The sequence below is a fragment of the Podarcis raffonei genome, chromosome 1 (genome assembly GCF_027172205.1).
Source record: "Podarcis raffonei isolate rPodRaf1 chromosome 1, rPodRaf1.pri, whole genome shotgun sequence".
In the NCBI taxonomy this organism is placed as follows: domain Eukaryota; kingdom Metazoa; phylum Chordata; class Lepidosauria; order Squamata; family Lacertidae; genus Podarcis; species Podarcis raffonei.
In genome coordinates this window covers 89,788,302-89,810,719 of record NC_070602.1, presented here as the reverse complement: position 1 = coordinate 89,810,719, position 22,418 = coordinate 89,788,302, and the positions used below count along the sequence as shown (strand labels likewise).

At 40.1% G+C, this 22,418-nt stretch overlaps 1 protein-coding gene across 3 annotated transcripts in view; it reads right to left on the bottom strand.

Annotated features, from left to right (window-relative positions):
* The window catches only part of PTPN4 (protein tyrosine phosphatase non-receptor type 4), an 85,309-nt gene extending 64,025 nt beyond the window's left edge, over positions 1-21,284 (bottom strand). For all 3 annotated transcript variants that reach the window (XM_053403019.1, XM_053403037.1, XM_053403027.1), the window contains exon 1: positions 20,541-21,284. The gene's annotated coding sequence lies outside the window, so the exon portion shown is untranslated. The remainder of the gene's footprint in view (positions 1-20,540) is intronic.
* Positions 21,285-22,418: the final 1,134 nt, after the last annotated feature.

The following is a 22,418-nucleotide window of genomic DNA, read 5'->3' as shown; positions in this document are numbered from 1 at the left end:
GTGTGCCTGCAAATTTTATCTATTCCTGTCTGAAGAAAAAAAGCTATGGCCATAAAAAAAATCAATAGTGAATAATCAAGGTAAAATGAAACAGACATCCTAACAAGCATGTTGGGCAAAGACTGCCTGTTTTCAGAAGAGCGAAATCATGATCTGAACTGAAATCTATGTTCTGAGCACTCCCACAGTACTCACCCCTTCACTGCCATAAGTGATTCTGAGTTATACACACAGCAGCAACTTTCTTCTCTTCCCCGACCTCACCACTGGCTTTGTTTAACATGCAGCCTGAAAAGAGTGTTTTGGAAAACTCAAAAGCTTCCTCACTATTTGTGACTTTTTGGTGGCACTAAGAAAGGTATTGGCCTAATCCAGCTTTTGAATATATTTCTTATAGGACAACATGGTTACATATGTTTTGTGTGTTACTAAAAGGGGTCTCTTTTACCTAAATGTTTTTGTGACGATGTTATTAAATTTATATTCCTGCCTTCCTCCCAAAGGAAGGAACACCACATGTATTATGCAAGGTCTCTTCCCTACATCTCTCTATGAAATGAATATATTTCTTGCTATTACTGTACTTATAATGGCCAAAGATTATACTTATTTTTAAAAGGAAAGATGGACCAAAGTAGTTATTATATATATATTGCTAAAAGACACACAGACTTCAAAGCTAATTGTTATTTTTTTCTGCTGTTTAGATGGAAGCCCAAATATGTGTATGCCTTCAACATGGGAGATGAAGGAAAGTCTGCAGCCAATAAAAAAGGTGATGGGGAAGAGAAAGCAGCACACAGAGGAAACAGAAATAGAGAGGGCGGCAAATGTTGCACATTTCTTCAGTATATATTTTGGCAATCAAACTAAATATTCATAAGGATTCTGAAAAGTACAACCATAAGCAATCTGTGTGAAATCCTAAAATTATATCCGAGTTTAAGAGTTATAAGAGCTTAATTTGCTCCTCTGTCAAAGGAAAGTGAACATAATCCTAAGGGCTTAACATGCCCCCATACTTCATAAGGGCTTAACATGCCCCCAAAAAGAAAAGGAAGAAAGGAAGGACGGACTACATGAGGGACACGCAATTTCATATCCCATAAAAGTGCTACTTGGAAGATGACAATTTCTTAGCTTCTTTTAAAAGTGTTTAATGCATGGATCTTAGCTCCCTGGAACCCATGTTAAATGGCCCATTTAAAAGCCAAGGACAGAAAAGCAGCATTATGAGAAAAATATATTTGAGCATAGATAATATGCAAATAGGGATGCGGGTGGTGCTGTGGGTTAAACCACAGAGCCTAGGACTTGCCGATCAGAAGGTAGGTGGTTCGAATCCCCGCGACGGGGTGAGCTCCCGTTGCTCAGTCCCTGCTCCTGCCAACCTAGCAGTTCGAAAGCACGTCAAAGTGCAAGTAGATAAATAGGTACCGCTCCGGCGGGAAGGTAAACGGTGTTTCCATGCGCTGCTCTGGTTCGCCAGAAGAGGCTTAGTCATGCTGGCCACATGACCCAGAAGCTGTATGCCAGTTCCCTTGGCCAATAAAGCGAGATGAGCGCCGCAACCCCAGAGTCGGTCACGACTGGACCTAATGGTCAGGGGTCCCTTTACCTTTTAATATGCAAATGTATGTAATAAGAAAACTAAAATAATAAGCAGAATAAGGTCACCATTTGCCTTGAGGCTATGGAACATGATGTTTAACAGAAATAAATATATTTGAATGCCTGCCTTTCAAAAAGTATAGATATATTACATGAGATGATGACATATAACAATGAAGAAATTTCTATTCATGCAACTCTGAAGATCATTTACTGTATTTTTGCTTAACACTTTCAAAATTCACCTTAAAAAGACAAGCAGGCCTGTCTTTTTTTAATATTAATCACATAGTTAATAATATTAATAATTTAATATTAATCACAGTTATTACATACTTAATAAAATCCAGATTTTCAAGATTCTGAAGACTGCCAACATGTGGCAAGGCACAGAAGTAATGCAACATGGCTCAAGGTTTCTCCTGAGGAGTAAAACTCAAGGCTAAAATGTGTGTGATGCTGATCTAAGCTGCCATGCATGCAGCCAAGGGTCAGACTATTATTAAACTACTCTGTAAACATGGCTCTATAGCTATTTATATTTGCCAGCTTTGTATATGCTTTAGGATAACATTAATTTTGTCAACTATAACCTGTAAATCAAATCAAACAGAAAACAAAGTTAAGGACAGAGATGCACATGTACAGAGATAGGATTAAATTCTCTTTTAAAAACAACACAAATTACTCCTCTGTTTTCTCATTTCTGCATTTCAGGTTGAATAAATTTTGCCTTAGATTTCCCTGACCAGAAACACAGATATTTCTGTAACAAGTTGCTTTTCCTTTCAGCTGCTTGCTACAAGGACCTGCTACATCTAAAAGAACTAATTATCTCCTGTTATTTAATATGATTAGCCAATATTCAGATTGCAACTTAGCATTTCAGTTGATCAAAAAATGTGAACTAAGCTCTTTCCATTAACATCCCTTGAACATAATCATGATTTTAATTTTCTAGCAGTTTCCTCCCTATCTCTGCACTTCTAGAGAACAAGCATAACTCAGTACCTGGAAAGTAATGGGGAAAGTGCTAGGAATACAAGAAAGCAAAAAGGGGGAAGCAATAAACAAGAAAATAAACCTACATCTGCTGCATGATGCTCTCAGTTAAGACATTTGGTTGGGCATGTTTAAGTTTAGTGCAGTCTGCTTAAATAACGAGACACTGACTAGAATGCCAGTTCCAAGTTCTATTCTTCCAAAGTCTTCAAATTCAGTGATTTGAAGCCTCAGATATAAACCATGTTTTTATTTGCATACTACAGATGTTTTGTTGTCATGAGTTCTTGAAACAGTGCTTCTGCTACCATTGTGCTTTATGCACTCCATATTTCTATTTACCATGAACAAACAAACAAAGCCTATTATTTCTGTAGATGTCAGGTTTTGCTGATCTTGTGATTTTTAAATTTTTGAACATTACATCTGTATACAGATTAGTCTCCCATTTTCCATTCATGTAAGTAGATGAATATACATAGGGATTGTGCCCGAACCTTGCAATGTACATTTCCCCCCTATACTTCTATGATTTAGTGGTTAATATAATTTTGACGCAGGCACATATTTTCGCTTCAGTTAAGAACCACTTCACACACACATGACATTATTTCTGCATATATTGAAATCATTACAAAATTCAAACTTCCTGTGTTAACTGAAGATTCATTCATTCATTCAGTTTATTCATTCCATTTATATACCACCTTTCTGCCAAAGGCGCTCAAGGTGGTTTACAATTTTAAAGGACTGAAAGATCTGTGTACAGCTCCATTTCATTTGCTTTAATGGCATTACAGTGGTACCTCGGGTTACATACGCTTCAGGTTACACACTCCACTAAGCCAGAAATAGTGCTTCAGGTTAAGAACTTTGCTTCAGAATAAGAACAGAAATTGGGCTCCGGCGGTGCGGCGGCAGCAGGAGGTCCCATTAGCTAAAGTGGTGCTTCAGGTTATGAATAGTTTTAGGTTAAGTACGGACCTCCGGAACGAATTAAGTACTTAACCCAAGGTACCACTGTAAATGGGGAAGGGTACCTTCCACATGTAGCTTGGACTCCAACTGCCATCAGCCCCAGCCAGCATAGACAATGGTCAGGGATGATGTGAGTTGTAGTCAAGCAGTATCTGTGGAACACCACACTGGCTCCTGCTGTGTCAAGAGGATTAGACAAATTCCTGGAGGATAAAGTTATCAGAGGTTACTAGCCATGATGGATATATTCTACCTACACTGTCAGAGGCAATATGTTTCTAAATATTGGTTGCAAGGGGCCACAGGAGGGGAGAGTGCTGTTGAGAGCTTTCCACAGGCATCTGGTTGGCCACCATAAGAAGTGGGTGCTGAATTAGATGGGCTACTTGGCTGATCCAGCAGGCTTTTCTTCACTTCTCAGATACTTGCAGATAAAAAACAATGAATACAGCAGACTATTTTACCCAGTTCTGCACATCTTGAGACTGGTTTGCAAATGAAGTTTCCCATGCAAGAGTCACTACCATATGGGAAATGGTTTCTTGTTTTAGTAGTTACCATTAAACATGCAGTACAAGGTAAGGCCATGAGAGAACGTTTATAATACTTAAGCATATGATTCTCTCTACATAAGATTCCTGTTCTGTGAAACTGTCAAAGAGTGATTTTTCTGTTTTAATCTACTCCTCAATTATTCCTGTCGAGCAATATAACATTGGGACACTGTGGGATGTAGTGGCTAATGTTAAACTTGTGGGAATCCAGGTTCAAATCCCTGAACAGTATGAAACTCTGTAGGTGGCCTTGGGCAAGTCATTACCTCTCAGTCTAACCTATTTCACAGAGTTATGAGATGGAAAATCACCACCTGAGATCCTGGAGGAAGGCTGGGAATCTGAAAACAATATGCATGGTACATGACATATGCAAATCCTCCTTTCGGGATTTCAAAATATTTGTGCACTTTCAGTTCTCACCTGTTATGCCAGTTATCATGCATAAAATTATGGCCATGTTCAAAAACTTGAGAATTTTTTCATAGGTGGAGAAGAAACCAATTATACTAGTATTCTAGAATTTCAACCATAAAGACTTCAGTTCTCCCAATTTTTTTTAAATTACTGTTCATTTTTCGTATTCCCATTAGCAGAGATTATTGAAAGAACTCAACTGGGGGGAGAAAACTGAAGGTGTAGAGATCAAGGGAAAAAAGAGATTTAGCTGTTCCTAATCTAACCTGTTGTTATTATTACAAGGTTTCCCAATTATGTTAGTAAATATTTCCCAGGATGAATGGAGTTGTTTGAGTAATTAAATATCTGCATGTCACTAGATATTCTAAATCCCATGAATTATTGGGGGGCGGGGCGGGGAACAAACCAATAGGCAATTGCTCACCAACTATTAAAAAAACTAAGAACCAAACAAAAGATAGTAAGATCACTTTAGTTTCAGCAGGGATAAGTGACAGATTTAGTATGAACTGTGAACTCTATGTGATCTTGGAAACATACATCACAGCTTGTGCTTGATGTGCTTTCTAATACAAAGAGAAATCCAAACAAAAAATAAAAGGACTTCAATGTAAAACTTTGAAAAGTTTCTTTCATATGGTAGAAGTGAGTCCCAATTTGTATCTCAGGATTGCTAAACATGTTACTTGTGAAAGTATACAATGTCAGAATCCCTGTCAGGGGGAGAAGTAGGGAATGACTAAATAAATAAATAGGTTGAAAAGAAAGAATAAATTTAAATAATACCTAGGAACCTTTTATTGTGAAAAAACACATTTGTATAGCAACTTTGTGACCTGTGTAAACATTCAGACTGAAATGTTCCATTGAGAAAACCGTCCAACATGTACACACACAATTCTCTGTACAATTCCTCTGAAAAGAAAAGAAAAAAGTTCTCTCTATATATCACCCAACCTAAACAGAGGCAAATGCCACCTAAATATCATTTTAAAAAATATATCAAAAAATCCTTAAGATTCGTACATACAGCGGGATGTCTTTCCACATACAGATCCACATTCCTTTTGGGATATTTTTAATAATATCATTATTCTGATGGATAAACTTGATGTTTCATGGTGTCTAGACTGTATGTAATCTGTATGCTGATGGATTGTGCATGTCTGTACAGGTAAAGAAAGTCTAATAAAAAGGTTAATCTGAAAGCTATCAGATACTGGTATTTGGTTAAAAAACAAAAACCAGCTATGATAGGCTGATTTACACATAGTACAGTACCTGAAAGTTGATCTAAACATTCATGGAGAATAAATATGCATGTAATACTACTCTCCTGCAACGGCTCCATTTTGGAATAGCAGTGTCCCAAAGTTTTCGTTTTAGGTTGCAACTCAGAAGTCAATGCTTGACTATGTTTCAAATAGGGAGCCAAAACTGGAATTTTAATAGCTTTCTTGGCAATGGTTCCAAAGTGTCACTGGAGAGTCATTTGCTTCATTTCTACACTCATGCCAACAACCAGGAGCCCGAATAAATGTAGTTTTCAGGATGTCTGAATCCTTAACATGGACATCAGGTGCACTGTAAAACATTATTTCCTGGGATCCAAAAGTACTTTGATTGTTGCCACTACAGCAGTCAAGGTGCCACGAAAGAAGGGACAAATCCAGAGACCATTTTGCCAAACCCAATCACCAATCAAGCCAAACAATTCCCTCATCATTGCTTTAAAATCAGGGGAAAGAAGCATGTGTTTGAAAGCTCCCCCTATTAAATTCGGCTACAAGCAACAAACTACCATACCAAGGTTAGGAATTCACACTTAGACATCTCCCTGTCACATAGAATGGGTGGGGGTTGTTTGCTTTGTTTCATTTTAATCTGGGGTAGAATCCAACTATGGGATTTCCACACATATCCTTAAGTCCTGGGATACTTTTTCTGATGCAAAAATTTGTTATTGTGCCCTAGATTCTTGATCAAACACTATCACTTGAAAGCAGCAACAGTGATATAACTGGATATATCAGGTGAATTAGATATTTAGATGAAGTCACAGACCTCTATACATGTGTTAATTGATTCAATTGTTGTGATCAGAATAAAGCTCTTAATCCACTGGTGGCCAAATTTTTTTCATAGAGGGCCAGATTTGATGAAGTGAAGGGCCGTGAGGGCCGGCCAAAGGGCCAACCAAAGTTGTTGACCTATTTTTAGGATCGACGTTGTTGAGCTTTTTTTAAGATTGAAGTTATTTTGTTGAGCTTTTTTAGGATTGAAGTTATGGGGTTTTTAAAGGATTTTACCCCAAAAAATAAACTGCCACAGGAGCCAGATTAAACCGACCAACGAACCAGATTAGACCCCAAAACGGACTTTGGACATGCCTGTCTTAATCTCAGTCTAACTTGAAATTTCTCTAGTTCAGATGAAAGTGTTTGGATTACAGGCACTATATTCTAATCTATCCCCTCTCTTTGCTTTCTTCCTCATCACAATCTATTAAGCTACAAGAAAACCTAAGCAGAAACAAATGCGTTAGAAACATTTGCCTTCTTGAAAATATACAGGCCATGAAGAAAGACCTGTACATTTTCATCTGTATACCTGTATTTTATTCTGAGTACTTGATTCTATGACAGAAACAGTATAAGCATATCCAATCATTCATTTTAAAAATGACCTCACAACACCCTTGGTTATGAAGATGAACTTTGCAGTTTATATACCACATACTAAAAAGCAATAAATATTTTGAACTTGTTGTAATGGAAATTTCTTTTTGCAAATTTCTCTTAAACACTACCCACCATATTTTAATCAAGCTATTCAAAATTCACCATACAAGCTGCTTTTGCCATTAACCTCTTCATGGCCATGGTCTACCTACTCTATTATGTAACACAATTCATATTTTTACTCTCTCCTCCTTCCCAATAAAGTCAAAAACCATTATCTGTCATTGTAGTAATAATCACACTACAAAGGCACCTTGCAGCCATTTCCTTTTACAGAAGCAAATAAATTCAAACCCAAGAGAAAAGAGTCCTCTGAACAATGTGCCAAACTGTAATTATAATTCTTTCTGTAGTGAAGCATGGAAAAACATAACTTCTGTTTTTTTGAAAACTTACTTTAAGTTGAGAAACAGTGGGGAAAGCCTCTAATTTATCCCTTAATATCCTGCCAGCATTGATTGAATCTGATGTACATAAAATATCATCTGCATAAAGTCCAAATAGGGGATTGCTACTACTCTCAATTGTTTCCTATCTGTTAATGGTTACCCCCTTTGCAGCTAAAGTTTGGTACAGCCTTATTACTATAGATTCTAAAATTAAAGCAAATAAGAGAAGTGATAGTGGGCAGCCTTGTTTTGTCCCACAGCCAAGAAGACATTTTGGTGAATCTATATTATTTATTCCAATAGTGACAGATGCTATACCGTAAATTTTCCCAAATGATTTAGTAAATTTAGGGCCAAATCCATTTAAAAAATTTACTTTGATTCCACAATCAAATGCTTTAAATATATCTAATGATTGGCATGCTAGTGAAGTCGTCTGTTTACTATAATAAGTTATGTTTAATAGCTTCCTAATTGGGTCTGTAATCTCACATCCTGGAACAAAACCAGCCTGATCCAGATGAATATATTTTCCTTTTTTTATTCTGTTGACCATGATTGCTGTAAGAATTTTATAATCCAAATAAAATAAGGAAATTGGACAGTAAGACATTTGAGGGGTTCCTTGTATTGTCTGGGGATTGCTACTATTCTCAATTGTTTCCAGATTGGTGGTAATGGGCCCCCAGGTTAGAATATCTTTATATAGTTTAGTCATATGTGGGACCATCAGATCCTCAAATGTTTTATAGAATGCCTCTACTAGTTTTATTGATGCAGAAAGACTTATAGCAACTAGGTGAGTGAGCCAGTATTAATCTAAGAAAAATCAAGTGCATACTAGGATAAGCAATTGGTTGCTTTATGTTGGAACAGTTTTATTTGAACAGCAGACTTCCAATGAACTGATACTGATACTGCATTCTTGAAAAATGATCCAAAAATCTGTTGCTTAACACATTTTGAGGCATATGCACAATTTCCTCTTGTCCCAAAATGTATTTTTTTATATAACTGTTTGGTCTGCGCTAACGTTTTCATAAACTGCCATGTTAACTATAAATCATAGACACTTCTTTTTAAATTAACAAGGTACTGAGAGTTTTAAGCTATGAATTAATGCCTTGCTGGCCAATACATTACTTTTATGTGGGTTGTAGCCACCTAACCCATAGTCAGAATAGACCCACAGAAATAAATGTCCTTACAGTAGCCTTCCTCAGCCATCCAGATGTTCTTGACTGCAACTCCCATCAGCCCTAGCCAGCATGACAAATGATCAGGGGTGGCAGAAGCACATTATTTTGGGTATGGCTGATGTATGGTCTCAGCCTGTTGTTATCAACTTTATACTTGTAAGTCTCTAGGTGTGGAATAATTTGTATTTCAGTATTTCTTGGTCAGAATGGGCGTGGAAGGAGGAAAAAAAATGAACCCTGGGTGCAGCAGGTTTTCTAGGCATTTTTTTCTGGATAGGGTAGCATTTCTGAAAGTGATTAGCTTATGAAATCCCAATAATATTTTTAAACTAATCTGAATTCAATAAAATGCACCAAGTTAAGATTTCTACACAAATCTATAAATATTTTTAAGACACACAAAAATACCAAAGCCAGAATTTAAGGCAAAATGGGTTGAATACAAAAGATGGCTTGCATCACTGGAATTCTTACAGCTCCTTTTCTGCTGCTGGTCTCATGTCATTCCAGAGATTTTTAGGGTGCAGTGGAGCAGAAGGGGCAGGAAAGCCCTGTTGCACTAGCCCAACTATACCTGCACTTCTCTATAATCAACCCATTAGGAAGTACCCAACAAAATAGTTCTGCAAAATGGAACTACACCCTTTCATCTCCCTGTGAGCCCTTCAAATCTGCTACAGAGGGCTAGTGCAAATTTAGTGGGCATGCAGGAACAATAAGTTCTGTTGCACAGCCAGAAGTCCTTGCACTAACTTACTTTGTCAGATATCACCTATCAGGACTTGAAATATCAATATTATATATTAACACTGTGCTTTGGATGGGAACCTTTGGGTTAATGGGTGGTTCCAAAATGAATAAATAAATTATACCTGCTGCAGTTTTACCTGAATATTTATTTTGCATAGTATTTTAGTGGAATCAGCACTAGCAATGAATAAATGCATTGTGATGATTTCTATTTAGAATGCCATTCTTTCAAAGTGAAATCAGTGTGACTCATTTAAGAGAAGTGTACCTAGATGCTGATGTGCACATATGGGTTAATAGTAGCAGTAAGAGCAAATTTCTAAAACAATTTTCAACTATCAAATACAGACGTGGAAATTTTATACTGTTTATATCAGCACTGCTCTTCCTAATAAGTACATATCCTGAATGTACCAAAAGACACCTTTAGCATTCTATTCTTCTCTATTCAAAATTTATTATCCCCAGAAATCTTGCAGTAAGAGAAATGACAGATAGGGAGATATCCAATTGGTGTCCCTTTGCTTATAGAAGGCATCTAGGAACAGGAAAGGAGGCAATGTCTGGCAATTCCCTCTCTTCCTGCAGTTCCCTGCCCCAACCTCCATCTGCTGAGCAGTTATCCAGAGCAGATGGGGGAGGGAAACTGCTGACGACTGTCACCCTCCCCATGCAACTTGTAGATGCTTTCTGCCAGCAGAGGGACACCAATTGGATATCTCCCATATAAGTGAAGAATCACTAAGACTGTACATACTTCAAAACAGTACATGTAAACCATGGAACAAATGGACCAGTCTAGAAATAATAAAGCACACTGTAAAATTTGGAAGAGAAGGTATTCCACAAGAATATTCAATTTTAACTGATTAGCTGGAAATTAGAAGACTTTAAGCTATAAAAAGAGCCAAGCAATTAAAAATTACTAGCACAACCACTACACTTTCCCTCCACATCATAAATATTTATAAGTCTGACAGTGTTCCAGAGATGTGCATCCTCTTAAAAATCCATTGATTATTCACTGAAGAATGAATTGAAACAACACTTCACTTGTGACTTGAGAGTACAACTAAACTTCTCGCTAGCAAGAAAGTTCACAGAAAATATTCCTAGAAATCACAACGTAACTGTAGACCTCGCTTCTTAAGCAAAGTATTTAAAAAACCAGCTACCAAATCCTACCTACTTATCACAGGGGAAAGTAGTAATTTTAACAAGTCACTGGTGTGCTAACACAATAAAGGTGAGTTACATCACAACATGTTTTCTATTGCTTTAGTGAGAGAGACAAGGCAGGTCAAATGGGGGGGGAAGGAAAAAAATAATGGACAAGAAGATGCTGTAGAGAACTTGGAAAGCTAAATGTAAAGAAGCAAAAAAAGGCTTTCAAGAACGAGGAGATTGTGCCAGGAACTCCCAAGACTAGCAATTGAACCAAGTGGTGAATAAAGCCACCTTTTCTATTTAATTTGGTGAGGGGAGGGGGAGATACAAAGATGTCGTGAACTCCTCTTCCCAGTACATATATACCTCATACACTGATAAAGCATCAACAGACCTGCCAACAACACCTGCACAAGTTACTGGCATACGGTCGAAAAGATTCAATTTGCTTTATTATTGCAGAGTCTGATCACCCTAAAAAACCCTAAAAACCAACTTTTTACTGAGCTGTGTTTAAGAAAACATCCCACTGTGAATTCTGACACAGGACTCATGAGAATTCTTTTTCCAGATTCCTCTGCACAGCTACGGATCATTCTTCATCGAAGTCATAATTACAATTCCTTCTACTGTGAAAATGAAGTTCAGGGGAGTTGTCTTCAGTAATTATTTAAACCTATACTTTCTCTATAGACAAAAAGAATAATTTAAAATTTTAAGTACCAATATAGTCATACCTCATGTTACGTTTGTTTCAGGTTGAGCATTTTCAGACTGCGTCCCGCAGCGACCCGGAAGTACCAGAAAGGGTTACTTCCCGGTTTCGCCGCTCGCACATGCGCACAAAATGATGTCACGTGCATGCACAGATGCGGCAAACCGCGACCCGCGCACACACAGGTTGCGTTCTGTTCATGTTGCGAACAGGCCTCCAGAACGGATCCCGTTCACAACCAGATGTACCACTGTACCAGTAAACTGCTACGGGTAGTCAAGTTTTCTGAACCCTCCATTATCAGAAAAAGGGGAAACAATGAATGTTTTTTACATTAAGGTACTGAGGATGACTCCCTCCACCCTGCTCAGCTGATACAACGTTGCTGCTGGCTTCCCTCAACCCAGTGGGAAAGATGAGGATGGTGTAAGAAAATCTATCAGGCAGTCTCCTCTTCTTCCTTGTTTGCAAGTACTGTATAGTATAACTGACCAGTATTTGACTGAATTACTGACTACTGTATTCATTTTGCAAGTCAAATGGCCAACACTATATTGTACTCTTTAAAATCTGCAAAGAGCTAACAAGGTATCCCTGGCATATGCAAACTATTTACTCTGATGCACTTTCACTGAAATCAATTAAGACTACATTATTATAAGTGGCCTATGAATCACTGTGTCATACGTACTGTAGCTATAGCAATGCCATCAAATAGTGTTAGGGGACAGGCAGCAGCTGTGCTTACTTGTGCTGCCTAGTCCCACACCTTTCTGTGACCCTGTCACTCCTCATGATACCACAGTACACTCTTCAGTTTCCCGCTGCACACTTGCAGCATGACTATTTCTGTACACAACAATTTCACAGCAGCTTGAGTAAAGGCAGGGTGAAACTAACTGATGACTTTCCATCACTTTGTAAGCAGTGATGGCACCAGAATGCACATGGTACAAAAAGAAAGAACAGTTGTTTGTCTCAAAAGAAAGATTTGCTTGTTCAACCATGTTGTAGCTTGGGCGGGGGAGCCTGGACAGTAAGTGCTACAGAAAATCCAAAGGCTCATGATTAGTAAATGAGAAAATCAGAAAAGGACTGGTGTGAAAAGCAGGGTGGCATATATCAATTCCTGGTAACCTCAACAACAGATTGTGTGTTTTCATATATGTTTAAAGCCAATGGTTTCAAACTACTACTCTCAATGGATTATTTCTGGAGAATGCAAGCCATCTTTTAACTTTGAAAGTGTGAAACTCTTCTTAGCCAAGCAGCCAGCCTAGACAAAAGCAACATTGCAGCATATGAACATTTGTTAGTGCAAGATACACATTAAGCCAATTTAATAATACAAGAATGTGTTGGATTCAGAGAAAAATCGATGTCAGACTGATTTTCCCCCTCCCCTATCAGTTCCCTATAAACTATAAAGCCTCTCCCAGAGGTCAGCAGAACCTGCTGAAAATGATGGGGTGTGGCATGGGGACTGAGGGGGAAGGGAGAAGCCCTGAAAATCAGGCTAAGGCAGCTTTCAGAAGTAGAAGCTGGATCCAACCCAATAATGCCAAGTACAAAAAGTGTTAAGCAATACCTTTTGCTGGATCAATTTATGAGTATCTCAGTTACAAAGAATTTTAACCAGCCAGAAAAGAAGGATGGCCAGTTATCAACCATTGGCATACCTAGCCTTTAGTATCAAAAATACTGTATATCATCCAATCCCTTACCAAAATGTAAGCACTCAGGATGAGAAATCCAAGTAGCTAGGGCAACAGATCACCAAAAACAGGGCCTCACAGAGTGGCTGGGGAAGCCCAGCCAGATGGGCGGGGTATAAATATTATTATTATTATTATTATTATTATTATTATTATTATTATTATTATTATTACTGCAAATTGAGGAACTAGACTAATGGCGTTAGTCACATATGACTAAAATATATCTTATTCCAAGGCCAATACAGCAACTGCCATGAGTGCTGGAAGGAAGACTGCTCCTTGCTGCAAGGCCCATTTTTACCTGGCCTAGGAGGCAGGGCCCAGACTCACATTGAACAGCCAAAAGAGACTCCTAGAAAGCCACTGAGACATTGCTAGAACAACTCTTGGGTTGGGGCAGCTGGCCAAAATGTTTCACAATGTTTTAGACGGTTCTAATTTTGGTTCCTCTTTTTTTGTTTTTGTTGGGCTTGGGTTCTTTAAATGTTTAGTTGGGGTTGGCAGTTATTTTAATTTGGGTATAACTGTAAACTGTTTATTATTGCTGTTATTATTATTATTGATTTCCATTGATTTATTGGTTTGTTGTCTGCATAGAATATTCTGTTTTTTAATGTTTGATGTTTGGTTGTGTTTTTATATATGCTGTAAGCCATCCAGAGTGGGCAGGATATAATAAATAATAAATAATAAGAAGAAGAAGAAGAAGAAGAAGAAGAAGAAGATTGCAAAGTTTTCTGAGATATAATGAATTGCCCCTCCCCTTTAAAACACAATAGTCACAATCTATTAGCTACACCAGAATTGTTATATTTCAGCTATAAACAAGGTCCTTTGTATGGTTATTCACAACTGCTCCTAGCAAATGTACTTTAACTTATAGCTCATGCTGTTTCGTGTATTGTTTACAACCTACTACCATAGTCAATGATTCTAAATTACTAGGATCTGTTAAAAATGCTGTAATATTGAATAAAAATGCACATCTGTGTAAGTCACCATTTTCATGGAATGGCTTTAACTGCTTTAGGTGTGGACCATTCCACATACTAGTTTGCCAGCATGTGTATACAACAAGGAGTTGGCAGCCCATTCTGGATTCATGATGACTATATGCATAAGACACACATTTGCTGCAGTAACATGTTATATGCCTATTTGTGCACCAAAATACATATTTGAATCCGTCTTAATATTTTGCAGCTTCATGTATGTGTGGGTGTGTAGAAATCAATGAAATTTCACACAGGGACAAAAGTATGTATTTACAGTGCTAGCTTACACCCTATCCTACCAAATCCTAGATGTTAATGCTATAACATCCCCATCCAACTAGTGTGGGTAAGTGCCACAAGTCAGGCTCCAACAATGAGATAATGCTATCCTAGATGAACATACTGAAGCACATATGCAACCTGATTTGCCTTTGACATTCTGCCTCTTACTGTTTCTTTGAGCCAGATGAACAGACAGACAAGCACTTAGTCATGACATGCCAGTATCAGGCAAGCAGGCCATGCTATACTGGTTTACTAGCTTTTGTTGCAGGTTGGCCACTTATGGCGTAGCCTGATCTCCTACAAGGAGAAGCCAGAGAGATTCCCCATAAGTCAGTACTTATTGGGAATCTCTGTAGCTTGTTTATGTAGGAGTGCCTACAGCAGAGACCCAACTGGAGATGCTGTAATGAAATCCACATACACCCTGTACGAGTTTTGCAATACAGAGGCTAAAACCAAAAAGACGTCCTTAGTCAATATGCAACCTTAAGTGACATTTTCATGTTTAGAAAGTGATATCAGTTTTAAAAAATCCAGACATTGTTCATGGTATACTTGAGCTATATCTATACCAAGCGATAGTTCTACCCTTCTAATGTCAAAGCTTGAAGAACTACAAAAACTGGGAATTAGAAAGGTAAACATAAGCTAGAGCAACAAAACTATGCACAATATTTTTGTAGCACTACAACTGTTTTTAAATACAAATTTATCCAAGCCCAATATATCAGAAAAGTAGATAGCGAAAAAAATGTGCCAAAAACATCACTCATTCTGCTTTTCAGGAAACTACAGATGTTTCTACAATACCACTAAGGTAAATTAACCCCGCCCCCCAAAAAAGATCTACGTGAAGCCAGAAAGACACATAAATGTTGCCAGCAATAACCATGTATACACAGCTTCTTCAAATGAGCTTTTGGCTTTAAGCCACTGGCATTCCCCAGCCACACTGTTGTCTTTACTCATCCTTCCACTATATTGTAGTTGCATGAAAACCACAAAGTGAAATCAATGGGATTAGTTTTTCAGTCATCCATAGATTCACAATTCTATGACTAGAGCAGCACTTGCAGTCCTCTCCCCTCCCAAGCCCAAAAAGACGAATAACAGGAAGGAGGTGTTTGCACCATGTCCCCCTCCTTCCAACAGAAGGAGTGGAGTTCCCCAAGAACAGCAGCAGAACAATCTCCTGCTACACATTCTTCTGGATCACGTCCAGAATAGACTGTACAGGACAAGGCAATGGAATTAGGGAGATCCTGGACCACCACAACTAGCAGCCAAACTCCCCAGGTGCTAAGGACATTTTGCATCATGGTCATGTTGTATGGTGCCTGAGACTCAAGAGTAAAAAGCCCCCCCCCCACCTGCCTGCTGCAGCGCAAGTCACCTGGGTTGTGCTGTGAGCGGTGTGAGAGTCAAAGTGCCGACCTGCCCAACACACAAGTAAAATTGCTGCTGAGAGATACTACCCCCACTTGCACCATATTGTAAGTCACCTGGATGGCACCGCGGACAGCACAGAACTCAAAATGCCGCCTTGTGCAACTCACAAGTAAAATTGTTACCACTGAGGGAAACTTCCCCAGTGCACATTGCAGTATGAGCCAAAGTGCATGGCACCTCACAGCAGCCACACTGAACTGGTCAGGCCACCCAGATAGGTGCTTCTCTCCCTCCCCCCCCCCGCCCTATTGCAGGGCCAGGCTGGGCTCTGATGGTAGGGCCAGGAAGCTTGCTCTGAGCCACCAGCCAGTCATCACTGCTTCTCTTTTTCTGTGGGGTGCTCTCGGAGCGCCTGACTTCCGTTGCCTCCACCCACTTCCTCATCCAGCTCAGCTCCCTATGGCTGGCTGCAGTGGGTTTCCTCTCCCCACTCTGGTTGCCTTGGTGGCATTGTCCGCTCCTCCTCCTCCGGCTCCGGGACTTTTGCAGGGACCCAGCCTGGCTGCAGCCACGCATACTGGCCCATGGGGCACATACCTCTGTGGGGTGGGGTGGTAAGGCTCTTAAAGCTGGCAACTATTAAAAGTGCCAAGACGACATGACAAAACATGGAAGGAGCATGAGGAAGGGCAATGAAGAGTATCAGCATGTGGGGACAATGCGGTTTGGAGAAACATGAAGGGATCATAGAATTGTAGAGTTGGGAGGGACACTGAGTATCATCAAGTCCAACCCCCTGAAATACAGGAAGACGCAGCTGCCCCATACCTGCAACCTTGGCACCACTACTTGCCAGCACCAATACCAGCACCATGCTCTAACCAACTGAGCTATCATCTGTCGTGTTAAGCCTTGTCACATGTGAGAAAGAAAGAGCTGGGGGGGGGTACATGTGGAATAACTCCCTGGAAGGGATATGTTGGCATTCCAGGAATCAGCTTAGAGAGGAGAAAGGGAACGTGGGTAGGCATGATGGATGTTGGGAGTGATACTGCACTAGGGAGCAGTTAAGAGTTTATCTAAAGGCTTTCTAGCAGAAGCAAAAGTTAGTAGTGGATGTAGGGGTTAGGTGCCATGTAAGAGCTATGTGTGTACCTATTGGGGGTGGGGAGAGACAGTCTTTGCCAGTAACATCCCAGTATTAGGATGGCTGGTGAGTCCAGGAAGTTGGAGCAATATCAGATAACATCTGCTGAGAAGGAAAGGTATTTGGGGATTAAACTTCATTCCTTGAGCTTGTGCTTTCCATAACTTTTTGTTTGTGTTTTAAACCCAACATGTTTTGGTTAAGTTTTAGTTGCCTTGTTTAATGTATGTGGGGCATAATGATACTATCTGGTTAGTTTATGACGGTTTAAGTTGTGCATTTTAAAGTGTTACGTATTTACCTCAGACTATCACAGTAGTGTTTAAAATCTAAATAAAATTTGGAGTGGGGTCATTGAGGGACACTGAAGTCTTAGGTTGTGCAAACTGGTCACTCAAGGTGGATGTCTCTGCCATCAGTTGTGTAGGCCTGCAATAAGTGTTAGTTGTTGTGCCAGAAAGATTACATTATATGAAGGAAAGGGGTTTAGGGACAGTCAAGAGCTTGTTTGCAGAGTGGAAGGAATGGAGTACCTTTTTCTGCCTTCCAACTTACAACCACTCTCTGAAGACTAGAGAAGGGACCCACATAAGAATATTAGGGGAGCTTTCTGCGATCTTCAGATGAGGACTAGATCATATGAAAAATTAACATAAGATTTTGGCTGGAGTTCATTAATTTGCAGCTTTGTAATCTTGTTATACAACAACAACAATAATAAAATCACATAGACATTCTGTTAGTGCAACCGTAACCTAGTTTTCAGGTGTCATGTGGTGCCAAACTTGTCTACCTGAGTTTCTAACACTGACCACAACAACCATTTGAGTATGCAATGGAGGCATCCTGTACATGGAAACTTGCTTGCACATATGAATTACCCCTTAATGGATCGAAGTAGCACATAACTGAACTTAAACACATGCAACCAACATATCTGCTTTCAATGTCGTTATGTTCTTTTTAAATGGCCTGTACTACTGTGCATTTCCAAAAATTAATTTAGCCCATACTAAACATTTATTGATTGGCATGCAAAACCCAGGATAGGTCCTAAATGAAGTAGTCAGGACAGAATTTCAATCAAAAAGTGAGACATTCTAAATATGCATACCATCATAAGGGATGGTATAACATACCAGATTCTGGATTTAGGGTGCAGTCCTTTGCACACTTACTTCAGTGGGACTTACTTCTGAATAGGCCTACCATCTGTTATTCCATTAAAATGTATGAAGGGGAAAAAAACTAAAGTAAATTAAGCATAAGGATGCCAAAAGTACATTGGACAGAAGAATTATAGTAAGTGCTATGTTATCTTTATGCAGCGTGCTAGCTAGTAAAGCTATGCTGCTCCAGAAATGTTCATTTGACAAAGTCATATCATTGTAATACACTGGCGATTTACTGGCTTACAAAACATCTGACAGTATCAGAAAATATTGACTCCAACATTACAAAGCATTACTTAACCATTGACAAAACAAAGGTGAAGAAAAAAAGATCTACTACAGTATTATAGACTGGGTAATTCATGAGATGAGGAAATGCCTAAAGAATTATTTTGAATCTGGAATGATGCTGAAGCCTAAGATTTCGGAAGCATAAAAAGCAAGAGAAATGTTACGTATACTAATTTTGCAAATTTTATTAATTTATTACATGCATATAACTCTATTGTTTTTATTTCTACATGAATAGTGCTACTTTATTCGATAACGTCAAACTATATTTCATTTAAAAACTAGCCAGTAGAAAAACCTTCATGAACATTCTTTCCTCTGCAGGTGACATACAAAAGCATATTCAGAAGATATAGAAAAGGTAACAATTGCTTATTATAACATAAACCCCTTCAATAAGATAATTGTATACACTAATTTAGAAACAAAGTAACTTGCAATTGAGCTCTCCCCCACCTTATTGATATGAAACCCTGGTCCAATTCATCAGTGTGAATCTATGCTATGAACTTTTAAAAGTAATTTCAGAAAGCAAAATCAAGTTGCAAAATCAATTAGGGTCATAAATAAAAAACACTACCACTATCCTTATTGTTCTTCTGAATGGCATTTTAAACCTTGGCATCTGATTTGGCATGACATCTTTTTCAAAGGGAAGATGACAAATGAGAGTTTTACATGAGATATGTCAGATGTCATATCCCCCCAAAGAAGTGTAACCCTAGGGTTCTTAAGATCATCTGGAACTACATCAAAATGAAAAGAAAGCCGCAATAGCCTTTAATTATAATTTCTTTATTTTCAAAGTTACTATCTTTAGTATATGCTGATTTGAGATTGACACACAGTAATGCACCCTTAACTGTGCTGCTAGAAGCAGGATAGATACAAGATCATTCATACTACAGTGGAACCTTGGGTTTTGTACATACATATACAGATGAGCGCCGCAACCCCCGAGTCGTCCGCGACTGGACTTAACGGTCAGGGGTCCCTTTACCTTTTATACAGGCAACTACCCCTTGAAAATACAATGCAACACATTCTAGCTTGACTTTTGATTTTACAGAATGTCTTTTGGAAATACACCTCAAAATAACTGATGCCTGGCCTTTTCAGTTTTTTTAAATATACAAATGTAACGTAACACTTCACACATCATAATTCTGCAAAAAAATTAATGGAATACAATAGAGCAACATTTTGATCTCAGGACCTATTTGAATGCCTTGGTGATAGAAAAGCATTTCTTCAAATACCAATGCAAGCAAGAACCCAGACAGGACCCTTACACACCTTCACGCAACCTAAATTTGTCATGGCTCTACTCCCCCTAAGAATAACGTAATCCTGCTGCTTCTTCAGCTAACATAATAGAACGCAAACACAACACAGTCAACCATACACAACCTTTGGGTTTAAGAAACCATTTATACAAATGTTACCAGTCTGCATCTACTGTAAATACATCAACTTGACTAACAAAGGTAGGGGGGAAAGACCCCCTTTACTTCAGGACCTTCCCAATCTTCAGTGAACCAATACTGAACTGAAAAATAGCTTGACCTAAAATAACATTACCATCTCTTTAACTCCCTTTCTAGCGCAAACAGCACACTCAAAGAAGGCATATTGCATTTTTAAGGAGCACCATATACACTATAGAATTCAGCAAATCCACAACTGTAAATAAATGCTACACTCCCCAGATCAATACTTTGGATAATTATGATTTGGCAACTCTTAACAGTCATTCACCCACCCACCTCCTTTCCTGTTGCCACACATTCCTCTGCATCTATTGGGTCGTCCAACATTTAACACTCAGACCCACAGCGATCTAGGGGGTGGGCTGGCAATTTTTAACTCTACATCCTTAACCTAAGGGATATCACACACCCAACATTTGAAACGAGAGCATGTAACAATTTTATTATTTAAAAAAAATTGGAAGAGAGGGAGTCCCCCATTTTAACTTGAAAACTTAAAACCGAAACCCCCAGTAATATCCTCTTACCTTCATATAACAGCCACGTCCTTCCAGAGGATGATAATGGAGCAAGGAAGCAACCCAGAAAAGGGAAGCCAAAAGGTAAAGTGGAGGTGGGAAGGGGGTCTTGCCCCCCAACACACACACACACACCTCACACACAAAAGGCTCAATTTAACACGCAGAAAAGGCTCAGTTCAGTCGAGTTCTTGCACCCCGCGAGGAGCAGCAGCAGCAGCAAGCGAATACGATGGGGGTCTCCAGCAACCATTGCAGTGAGCGCCCCCTCTCAACTCAGAGCCCCCCACATTCCTGCCGCAGACAGAAAGGCAAGGGTGGGTGGGTGAGCAGGTGGAGGGAGGGGGGAAGGCAATGCAGCCTCCCCCCCTCCCCACCCACTGGGCACCCCCTCCAATAGAGGGAGGGGAGAGGGGGGAAGGGGTCTCAGCAGTCACCCCTCTCTGCCTGAGGGGAAGGCACCCCCGGACCTTTCCCTCCCTCCCGCCCCGCAAGGAGGCTTTCCCCTCTCTTCCTTCTCCTGCAGCCGTGGGGCCGAGGCTGGGGGGTGGGGAGGCGCTGGCTAAACACCGGGGCTCTGCCTGCCTGCACTGAGCGGGGGGCCGAGAACGAGCAGCAGCTGCCGCCGCCGCCACCACCTCCTCCTCCGTCTTCCTCCCCCTCCTCCACCCCAGAGCCTGCCTCCCTCCTTCCTCTCCTCCAGCCTGCCTTCAGACAGGCAGCAGCATAGCAACCAACATGGCAGCTGCGCAGTCACCCAGCGGAAAGTGGGAAGGGGGCAAGCTCTCGCGAGAAGCGCCCGAACTCTGCCCGCTCTCGCGCCCCCGCCCCTTCGCCTCTCCTCTGTCGCTGCCTAGCTTCTGGCTCGAATCACGCGACGGGGTTGGCTGCGCCGGCCGAAGCCCCGCCCGTCTCCCTTTCCAAGGCAGGCGGTTGGCTGGCCGGGACGTCCGTCGCTGCAAGGGCAGAGACTGCGCCCGTCACGGCCGTAAGCCTCTCCGAAGTTGAGGCTTCATTCAGAGCAACCAAGGGTGGATTTTTGCAGTATTTCGCGAGGCTCTTACAAAAGGCAGGGGAAGGAGAGCGGTTGCTTGAATGAGAGCTGTAGTGACACCTGCTGGCAATTTCATCCTGGGCTTTTTTATTTTGCGGGTCGCGGGTGTTTTTTCTTTTTCTTTTTGGAAGCGCAGTTTGTGCATTTCACCAGCTTTTTATTTTGGATCTAGCGCAGTTCTCTCCCCCGCCCTTCTTTTCTTGTGATCATTGTCCTTCGTTACGGCTGTGCTTTTGGATCATCGTAGTTTTCCTTCTTTTTTCGGTGTTTTGTCCACAATTCTCATTGTTTTGTGATGTGCAATCGCTTGCAGAACTCGCATAGCCTCATTATTTCTTCTTCTTGTAGTCAGAATCGCGTGTAAAAAAGCGGCACCGTGCATTGCAAAGGCGGGCGAACTGAGTGTGTGCCTGTTTTGCGGGACGTGTTTACAACATCGCTATAATATATTCTTGCGTTAAGCTGTTGAGGCTGCCACCCTGCAGACACACTTCCCTGGGAGTGTGTTCTGAGTAGACGTGCATAGGGTTAAGCGGTGAAGCTGCAACTCTTCCTTCCAAGTATAACGCTGTAAAAACCACCATGGGATTCACTTTTGAGTAAACATCTGTAAGACTGCGCTCCTACGCTGTAATGATGCTCGTGCTAATATGGAAATAAGCCCTATTCAGCTCACTAAGACTTTTGAGGAAGCAGGTATAGGAAGGGAAACTCTTTTATGTAAAACACAGTGAAAGTGGATCCATAGGTTCCCCCCCAATAGCATATATTATTAATAATAATAATATATAAATCCTGGTACTTTATTCTACCACACATTATGCCCTCGCCAA